This window comes from Salmo salar, chromosome ssa03 (assembly GCF_905237065.1).
Source record: "Salmo salar chromosome ssa03, Ssal_v3.1, whole genome shotgun sequence".
In the NCBI taxonomy this organism is placed as follows: domain Eukaryota; kingdom Metazoa; phylum Chordata; class Actinopteri; order Salmoniformes; family Salmonidae; genus Salmo; species Salmo salar.
In genome coordinates, this window is record NC_059444.1 from 92,969,081 (window position 1) to 92,978,606 (window position 9,526).

Below are 9,526 nucleotides of genomic sequence, written 5' to 3' on the forward strand. Positions count from 1 at the left end.
ATATTTTGGATTCATTAGAATTTGAAACAATGTGTAATGTGTAAAAGAGCCACTAGGTGGCAGAAGAGAGCTGTGCTGATTCCCCCAGACCAGAGCAACTGGCAGCCCTGCCTGGTTTTCTAGGTCCAGGGATCAATCCCCCCCCAAAAGGTAAATCCTATGGGATCTCCACTTACTGTTGAGAGTTATAATAGTAGAATACACAAGGTGCATCAGCAGTTGTTCTCTTATTATGTCAGTCACTGACAGTCACTGAATTAGCCATGTCAGTAAAACATGTTTTATATTGGTAAATTAGTCAAGAGGCCAGCTTGTAATCATGGTCAAATTACCGACTGGGGGTCTCATTGATTTTGTTAGTTACTCAAATATATTAAAAACAGCAAACATTTCTCTCCACCCTATGGCAGAATGTGTAGAATTGCAGGAAATTAGCTTTTAAAACTGCACATTTTTCTCTCCACCTAGGGCTGTTGGGTTGACAATATTACCGCCACACCAGCAGTCATGAGTCCTCACACTGCATGTGTGGAGACCTGGAATGTTGCTTAGGGCCCCCTAAAGGCTGGGGCTGGTAGTGACAGCATGTGTGGAGACCTGGAATGTTGTTTAGGGCCCCTAAAGGCTGGGGCTGGTACTGACTGCATGTATGGAGACCTGGAATGTTGCTTAGGGCCCCTAAAGGCTGGGGCTGGTACTGACTGCATGTGTGGGTACAAAGACCCTCGAGCTGCTGCCTCTCATGATGATTTCGGATTGTTTTTGTGGCCCCTACCCCTATCAAAGTTGCCCATCCCTGTCCCAGACTAATAGTTATTACAGTCTGCATACAGAAGAAGCTCCCAGCAGTTTTAGGCTAACACTTCCTTCTCTCTATGGAGCTGGGTGTAGTATTTACTTGTGGTGATGGGGTTCATCATCCGTCTCATCATCCGTCCTATTTTTCATGCCAAGTGACTGGAAATGCCATGAAAGTTAAATGTTATCATTTTTTTATAAAAAAATTAAATCAATTTGGTGGTCAGCCATCATTTAGAAAATGGAGACCACTGGTGATGCAACGTCAGATTTTAACTGTCGCTCAGTTGGTCCCGTGTGGATCAGTTGGTAGAGCATGGTGCTTACAACACCAGGGTTGTGGGTCCCGTGTGGATCAGTTGGTAGAGCATGGTGCTTACAACACCAGGGTTGTGGGTCCCGTGTGGATCAGTTGGTAGAGCATGGTGCTTACAACACCAGGGTTGTGGGTCCCGTGTGGATCAGTTGGTAGAGCATGGTGCTTACAACACCAGGGTTGTGGATCAGTTGGTAGAGCATGGGGCTTACAACACCAGGGTTGTGGGTCCCGTGTGGATCAGTTGGTAGAGCATGGGGCTTCTCTCTCTCAGGTAGAAGGAGGACCTTAATGTGCTTCTTCTTGAGCCCCTCCTTAGTTGGCTGTTTCCTGTTTCCGGTCACAACTTGCAGACTTGTTTACGCTGCTGTGCGTTTTGTTGCCGATCTTACTTTGCTACCTGACGGTTTTTTACTTTTTCATTACCGTATATTTTTACTTTTTCCCTCACTCAACTTTTTTCATTCAACTTTTTCACCACGGAGGTTTTATCTGGACATGGTTCGTCAGGACTTCAAACAGCCGAAGCTCAGTAACATTAACATGATGGCTTCTAATTGCAGTCGTTGTACTTATAATATACAGGAGAACGATCGCCTTACGGCAAGGATAGCTGTGCTGCAAGCCCAGCTTCAGACGAGATCGTTAGGCAAGGGCAATTTCAGTGTAGGAAAGGATGAAACAGCGTCTGTGCCACCAGTAAGTACAGATAGTAACGTTAGTATAAACCCCCTCGCACGGTCCCCGCAGCCGGACAACTTTCTCATGGCTTCTGGAGGGAAACGCTGTAGGAATGCTCAACCGGTGTCGCTTATTCAGCCGACAGAAACTTTCAACCGGTTCTCCCCATTAAGCGAGTCGGAGTCGGAGGCCGAGACTTCTCTGGTCTCTACTCCTCCCGTTGTGGGGTCTGAGACGCCGACGGCTCCCACCATTAGCTCTGACAAATTGAAAACCCTAGTCATTGGCGACTCCATTACCCGCAGTATTAGACTTAAAACTAATCATCCAGCGATCATACACTGTTTACCAGGGGGCAGGGCTACCGACCTTAAGGCTAATCTAAAGACGGTGCTGGCTAAAGCTAAAACTGGCGAGTGTAGAGAGTATAGAGATATTGTTATCCACGTTGGCACCAACGATGTTAGGATGAAACAGTCAGAGGTCACCAAGCGCAACATAGCTTCAGCGTGTAAATCAGCTAGAAAGATGTGTCGGCATCGATTAATTGTCTCTGGCCCCCTCCCAGTTAGGGGGAATGATGAGCTCTACAGCAGAGTCTCACAACTCAATCGCTGGTTGAAAACTGTTTTCTGCCCCTCCCAAAAGATAGAATTTGTAGATAATTGGCCCTCTTTCTGAGACTCACCCACAAACAGGACCAAGCCTGGCCTGTTGAGGAGTGACGGACTCCATCCTAGCTGGAGGGGTGCTCTCATCTTATCTACGAACATAGACAGGGCTCTAACTCCTCTAGCTCCACAATGAAATAGGGTGCAGGCCAGGCAGCAGGCTGTTAGCCAGCCTGCCAGCTTAGTGGAGTCTGCCACTAGCACAGTCAGCGTAGTCAGCTCAGCTTTCCCCATTGAGACCGTGTCTGTGCCTCGATCTAGGTTGGGCAAAATTAAAAATGGCGGTGTTCGCTTTAGCAATCTCACTAGTATAAAGACCTCCTCCATTCCTGCCATTATTGAAAGAGATTGTGATACCTCACATCTCAAAATTGGGTTACTTAATGTTAGATCCCTCACTTCCAAGGCAGTTATAGTCAATGAACTAATCACTGATAATAATCTTGATGTGATTGGCCTGACTGAAACATGGCTTAAGCCTGATGAATTTACTGTGTTAAATGAGGCCTCACCCCTGGTTACACTAGTGACCATACCCCCGTGCATCCGGCAAAGGCAGAGGTGTTGCTAACATTTACGATAGCAAATTTCAATTTACAAAAAAAAAACAATGACGTTTTCGTCTTTTGAGCTTCTAGTCATGAAATCTATGCAGCCTACTCACTCACTTTTTATAGCTACTGTTTACAGGCCTCCTGGGCCATATGCAGTGTTCCTCACTGAGTTCCCTGAATTCTTATCGGATCTTGTAGTCATAGCAGATAATATTCTAATTTTTGGTGACTTTAACATTCACATGGAAAAGTCCACAGACCCACTCCAAAAGGCTTTCGGAGCCATCATCGACTCAGTGGGTTTTGTCCAACATGTCTCTGGACCTACTCACTGCCACAGTCATACTCTGGACCTAGTTTTGTCCCATGGAATAAATGTTGTGGATCTAAATGTTTTTCCTCATAATCCTGGACTATCGGACCACCATTTTATTACGTTTGCAATTGCAACAAATAATCTGCTCAGACCCCAACCAAGGAGCATTAAAAGTCGTGCTATAAATTCTCAGACAACCCAGATTCCTTGATGCCCTTCCAGACTGCCTCTGCCTACCCAAGGACGTCAGAGGACAAAAATCAGTTAACCACCTAACCGAGGAACTCAATTTAACCTTGCGCAATACCCTAGATGCAGTTGCACCCCTAAAACTAAAAACATCTGTCATAAGAAACTAGCTCCCTGGTATACAGAAAATACACGAGCTCTGAAGCAAGTTTCCAGAAAATTGGAACGGAAATGGCGCCACACCAAACTGGAAGTCTTCCGACTAGCTTGGAAAGACAGTACCGTGCAGTATCGAAGAGCCCTTACTGCTGCTCGATCATCCTATTTTTCCAACTTAATTGAGGAAAATAAGAACAATCCGAAATTTCTTTTTGATACTGTCGCAAAGCTAACTAAAAAGCAGCCTTCGCAAATGGAGGATGGCTTTCACTTCAGCAGTAATAAATTTATGAACTTCTTTGAGGAAAAGATCATGATCATTAGAAAGCAAATTACAGACTCCTCTTTAAATCTGGGTATTCCTCCAAAGCTCCATTGTCCTGAGTCTACACAACTCTGCCAGGACCTAGGATCAAGGGAGATACTAAAGTGTTTTAGTACTATATCTCTTGACGCAATGATGAAAATAATCATGGCCTCCAAACCCTCAAGCTGCATACTGGACCCTATTCCAACTAAACTACTGAAAGAGCTGCTTCCTGTGCTTGGCCCTCCTATGTTGAACATAATAAACGGCTCTCTATCCACCGGATGTGTACCAAGCTCACTAAAAGTGGCAGTAATAAAGCCTCTCTTGAAAAAGCCGAATCTTGATCCAGAAATTATAAAAAACTATCGGCCTATATCGAATCTTCCATTCCTCTCAAAAATTTTAGAAAAAGCTGTTGCACAGCAACTCACTGCCTTCCTGAAGACAAACAATGTATACGAAACGCTTCAGTCTGGTTTTAGACCCCATCATAGCACTGAGACTGCATTTGTGAAGGTGGTAAATGACCTTTTAATGACGTCAGACCGAGGCTCTGCATCTGTCCTCGTGCTCCTAGATCTTAGTGCCGCTTTTGATACCATCGATCACCACATTCTTTTGGAGAGATTGGAAACCCAAATTGGTCTACATGGACAAGTTCTGGCCTGGTTTAGATCTTATCTGTCGGAAAGATATCAGTTTGTCTCTGTGAATGGTTTGTCTTCTGACAAATCAATTGTAAATTTCGGTGTTCCTCAAGGTTCCGTTTTAGGACCACTATTGTTTTCACTATATATTTTACCTCTTGGGGATGTCATTCGAAAACATAATGTTAAATTTCACTGCTATGCGGACGACACACAGCTGTACATTTCAATGAAACATGGTGAAGCCCCAAAATTGCCCTCGCTAGAAGCCTGTGTTTCAGACATAAAGAAGTGGATGGCTGCAAACTTTCTACTTTTAAACTCGGACAAAACAGAGATGCTTGTTCTAGGTCCCAAGAAACAGAGATCTTCTGTTGAATCTGACAATTAATCTGGATGGTTGTACAGTCGTCTCAAATAAAACTGTGAAGGACCTCGGCGTTACTCTGGACCCTGATCTCTCTTTTGAAGAACATATCAAGACTGTTTCAAGGACAGCTTTTTTCCATCTACGTAACATTGCAAAAATCAGAAATTTTCTGTCCAAAAATGACGCAGAAAAATTAATCCATGCTTTTGTTACTTCTAGGCTGGACTACTGCAATGCTCTACTTTCCGGCTACCCGGATAAAGCACTAAATAAACTTCAGTTAGTGCTAAATACGGCTGCTAGAATCCTGACTAGAACCAAAAAATTTGATCATATTACTCCAGTGCTAGCCTCCCTACACTGGCTTCCTGTTAAGGCAAGGGCTGATTTCAAGGTTTTACTGCTAACCTACAAAGCATTACATGGGCTTGCTCCTACCTATCTTTCCGATTTGGTCCTGCCGTACATACCTACACGTACGCTACGGTCACAAGACGCAGGCCTCCTAATTGTCCCTAGAATTTCTAAGCAAACGGCTGGAGGTAGGGCTTTCTCCTATAGAGCTCCATTTTTATGGAATGGTCTGCCTACCAATGTGAGAGACGCAGACTCAGTCTCAACCTTTAAGTCTTTACTGAAGACTTATCTCTTCAGTAGGTCCTATGATTAAGTATAGTCTGGCCCAGGAGTGTGAAGGTGAACGGAAAGGCTGGAGCAACGAACCGCCCTTGCTGTCTCTGCCTTGCCGGTTCCCCTCTTTCCACTGGGATTCTCTGCCTCTAACCCTTTTACAGGGGCTGAGTCACTGGCTTACTGGTGTTCTTCCATGCCGTCCATGGGAGGGGTGCGTCACTTGAGTGGGTTGAGTCACTGACGTGGTCTTCCTGTCTGGGTTGGCGCCCCCCCTTGGGTTGTGCCATGGCGGAGATCGTTGTGGGCTATACTCGGCCTTGTCTTAGGACGGTAAGTTGGTGGTTGGAGACATCCCTCTAGTGGTGTGGGGGCTGTGCTTTGGCAAAGTGGGTGGGGTTATATCCTGCCTGTTTGGCCCTGTCCGGGGTATCATCGGATGGGGCCACAGTGTCTTCTGATCCCTCCTGTCTCAGCCTCCAGTATTTATGCTGCAGTAGTTTATGTGTCGGGGGCTAGGGTCAGTCTGTTACATCTGGAGTATTTCTCTTGTCTTATCCGGTGTCCTGTGTGAATTTAAATATGCTCTCTCTAATTCTCTCTTTCTGTCTTTCTCTCGGAGGACCTGAGCCCTAGGACCATGCCTCAGGACTACCTGGTATGATGACTCCTTGCTGTCCCCAGTCCACCTGGCCGTGCTGCTGCTCCAGTTTCAACTGTTCTGCCTGCGGCTATGGAACCCTGACCTGTTCACCGGACGTGCTTGTTGCACCCTCGACAACTACTATGATTATTATTATTTGACCATGCTGGTCATTTTTTAACATTTTAACATCTTGACTATGTTCTGTTATAATATCCACCCTGCACAGCCAGAAGAGGACTGGCCACCCCTCATAGCCTGGTTCCTCTCTAGGTTTCTTCCTAGGTTTTTGGCCTTTCTAGGGAGTTTTTCCTAGGGAGTTTTTCCTAGCCACCGTGCTTCTTTCACATGCTTTGCTTGCTGTTTGGGGTTTTAGGCTGGGTTTCTGTACAGCACTTTGAGAATATCAGCTGATGTACGAAGGGCTATATAAAAATAAATTTGATTTGATTTAGAACACCGTCCTGTAGGATCCTGTCACCCACACGGAGAGCCTCTGTCTCTCTCTGTCTCTCTCTGTCTGTCTGTCTCTGTCTCTGTCTCTCTCTGACCACCGTCCTGTAGGATCCTCTGTCTCCCAGGCTAGGGGGGGAGGAGTGGTGGTGTGTCGCTGCTCTTCATGCAGTGACAGTCAGGGGTGGGAGAGAAGGGGTGGGTGTCTAGTTACTATTTCTTGCACCATGTGTTTCTGTGTATCTTCTCTGTCTGCTGCCATGTTACCTCATACCATTGACAGCTTATGAAAACCATGCTGTTCTTAACCAGGTGGGCCCCAGGGCCAGTTCAACACAGATCCATGACATGTTGCACCTGTATTATATCTAAACTCAATATAATCATAGCTGTGTAAGAATGTGAGAAATTACCTTGTTGTTTGTGAAAACCTTTGTCCATGTCCATTTGACCTCTGTCAAGCTGGGTTCAGAATGTTTTTCTGAACCCTCGACATCTTTGGGTCCACTGTTCTGTTGAAGCCCTCTTACAGGTCAGAACCCAGTACCGTAGGTCAGCTACAGCTATGTAGAGGTCAGCTGTATTCCACAACACTACAGTAGCTGGGAGGGTCTCTGCTACTATTTTTACATCAGTCACGTAGGCCACACTTCCACTCAGTATGGAACCAGCTGCATCCAGTCTTGGCACGAGATGGTAGAGCAAAGTAGAATTCTCTCCCACCCTCAAGACACATAGGTAATGTTTGACCAGCAGATTGATCCTCCTGCACAGTAAAGAACATTCTGATCTAATGTCCATTCTAACAAGTATTTGAACAGAGGAATATTTATTACGGAGTAGTTGAGAGAACCTCCAGCTACTCATATAACCTTGGCTACTGAATAGGATCAGAACTGGTCATTGGCCATCATGAGGCACAACATGTTCAGTGACATGCACTTGTTTTCCATGCTGGGAAGATTGGCACAAAACAAAAGCCTATTTTCGGGTCATTTTTACAGTGTAGGCTGGGCCCATGCTGTATATAAAAGTTGTGGAAAGACTACTTGCCTACGTCGATCATGTTTCCAGTGCGCGCTAGTTTCTAAAAAGAGCACACCCACTTGAACACCAGCTGACAAGGCAAATTAGACTGCTATTACACAGGCAGCCCAATTCTGATCGTTTTACAATTATTTTCATATCTGATACCTACCCTAATGTGTAAACCGCAACAAAACACATGGGATCTGATCTTTTGACTTCCGATTTATACCTGCGTTTACTCAAGCAGCCCAAATTCTGACATTTTTTTTCTACTAATTGGTCTTTTGACTAATCAGATAAGCCCGGAAAAAGATCTGTGATTGGTCAAAAGACCAACTACAGCCTGGGGTTCGATCCCAGGCTGTGTCAGTACCGGCTGTGATCGGGAGTCCTATAGGGCGGTGCACAATTGGCCCAGCGCTGTCTGGGTTAGGGGAGGGGAGGGGCTTTACTTGGCTCATCGTGCTCTAGCGACTCCATGTTGCGGGCCGGGCGTCTGCAGGCTGACTTTGATCATCAGCTGTACATGTGTCCTCCGACATATTGGTGCAGCTGGCTTCCGGGTTAAGCAAGCGGGTGTTAAGAGGCACAGTTTGGCGGGTCTCTTGAGTTGCTCACCGGTCTAAGGCACTGCATCTCAGTGCTAGAGGCGTCACTACAGACACCCTGGTTCAAAACCCAGGCTGTATCACAACCAGCCATTGGGAGTCCCATAGGGCGGCGCACAATTGGCCCAGCGTTGTCCTGGTTTGGCCGGTGTAGGCCGTCATTGTAAATAATACTTTTTTCTTAACTAGTAAAATAAAGGTTACACATGTTTTGGAGGACGGATAACTTGACCGTCTCCTCTCCCGAGTCCGTTGGGGAGTTGCAGCAATGAGACAAGATCGTTTTCACGAAATTGGGGAGAAAAAAGGGGGTACTTTTTTGTTTTGACCAATTAGTGGGAAAAAAATATTCAGAATTGAGCTGCCTGTTTGAACACAGCCTAAGTGGATCTCAACCCTGATACAAACCCTATCCTCCATATGTGATCTCTGTCTGGATGCTCAGATCAGGATTTTATTTTTTGCCCGTTTTTTTTTCACTGCCGGCCATTACCATGACAACCACCCCAACATGTTTAAGAACGGTGACTTGAAATGAGCATGGCATCTGTTTGTTACGTCAGAGGCTACATCAGTGAAAATGCGACCCCCCCCCCCCATCCTGAGAAAAATATGATTTGTCCCCCCCCCAATATATCACTGAAACATAACTATAACTACTGAAACATAACTAATAATTTAAATAATATTAATAATACGCAATGAAAGCAATTGTGCTGATTATAGACACTTAATAGCGCGTTTTTAAGTTTCAAAAGATTGCGACCCCCCCACCCTTTGCCTCACAATGGTTTGATCCACTGTCAGTTCCTTAGTTGGCAAGGTAACAGAGGGGTCGTATCCACTGTCTGAAAGGCACTCAATGAACGTAACTGACGTGAAGTTAATCCAGTCAATCGCGCACACACACTAGCTGAATATGCAGAGCGAGCGCGCAAATATTAGCTATTAAGCTAGCTAGTACCTATTCCATTTATGTGGCCTCGTCAAAGATGGAATCTTTGCTATCGTCAATTTATTCCAAGATCAGCATGCAGATGATGTAAGTTAGTGCTTCAAAGTCCCTGTGATAAGGTTAGCGATAAACTGGAGTCCAAACTGAACAGAACTACACTCTCTTCTACCATTGTCTTAAATATATTTAATGGTCTC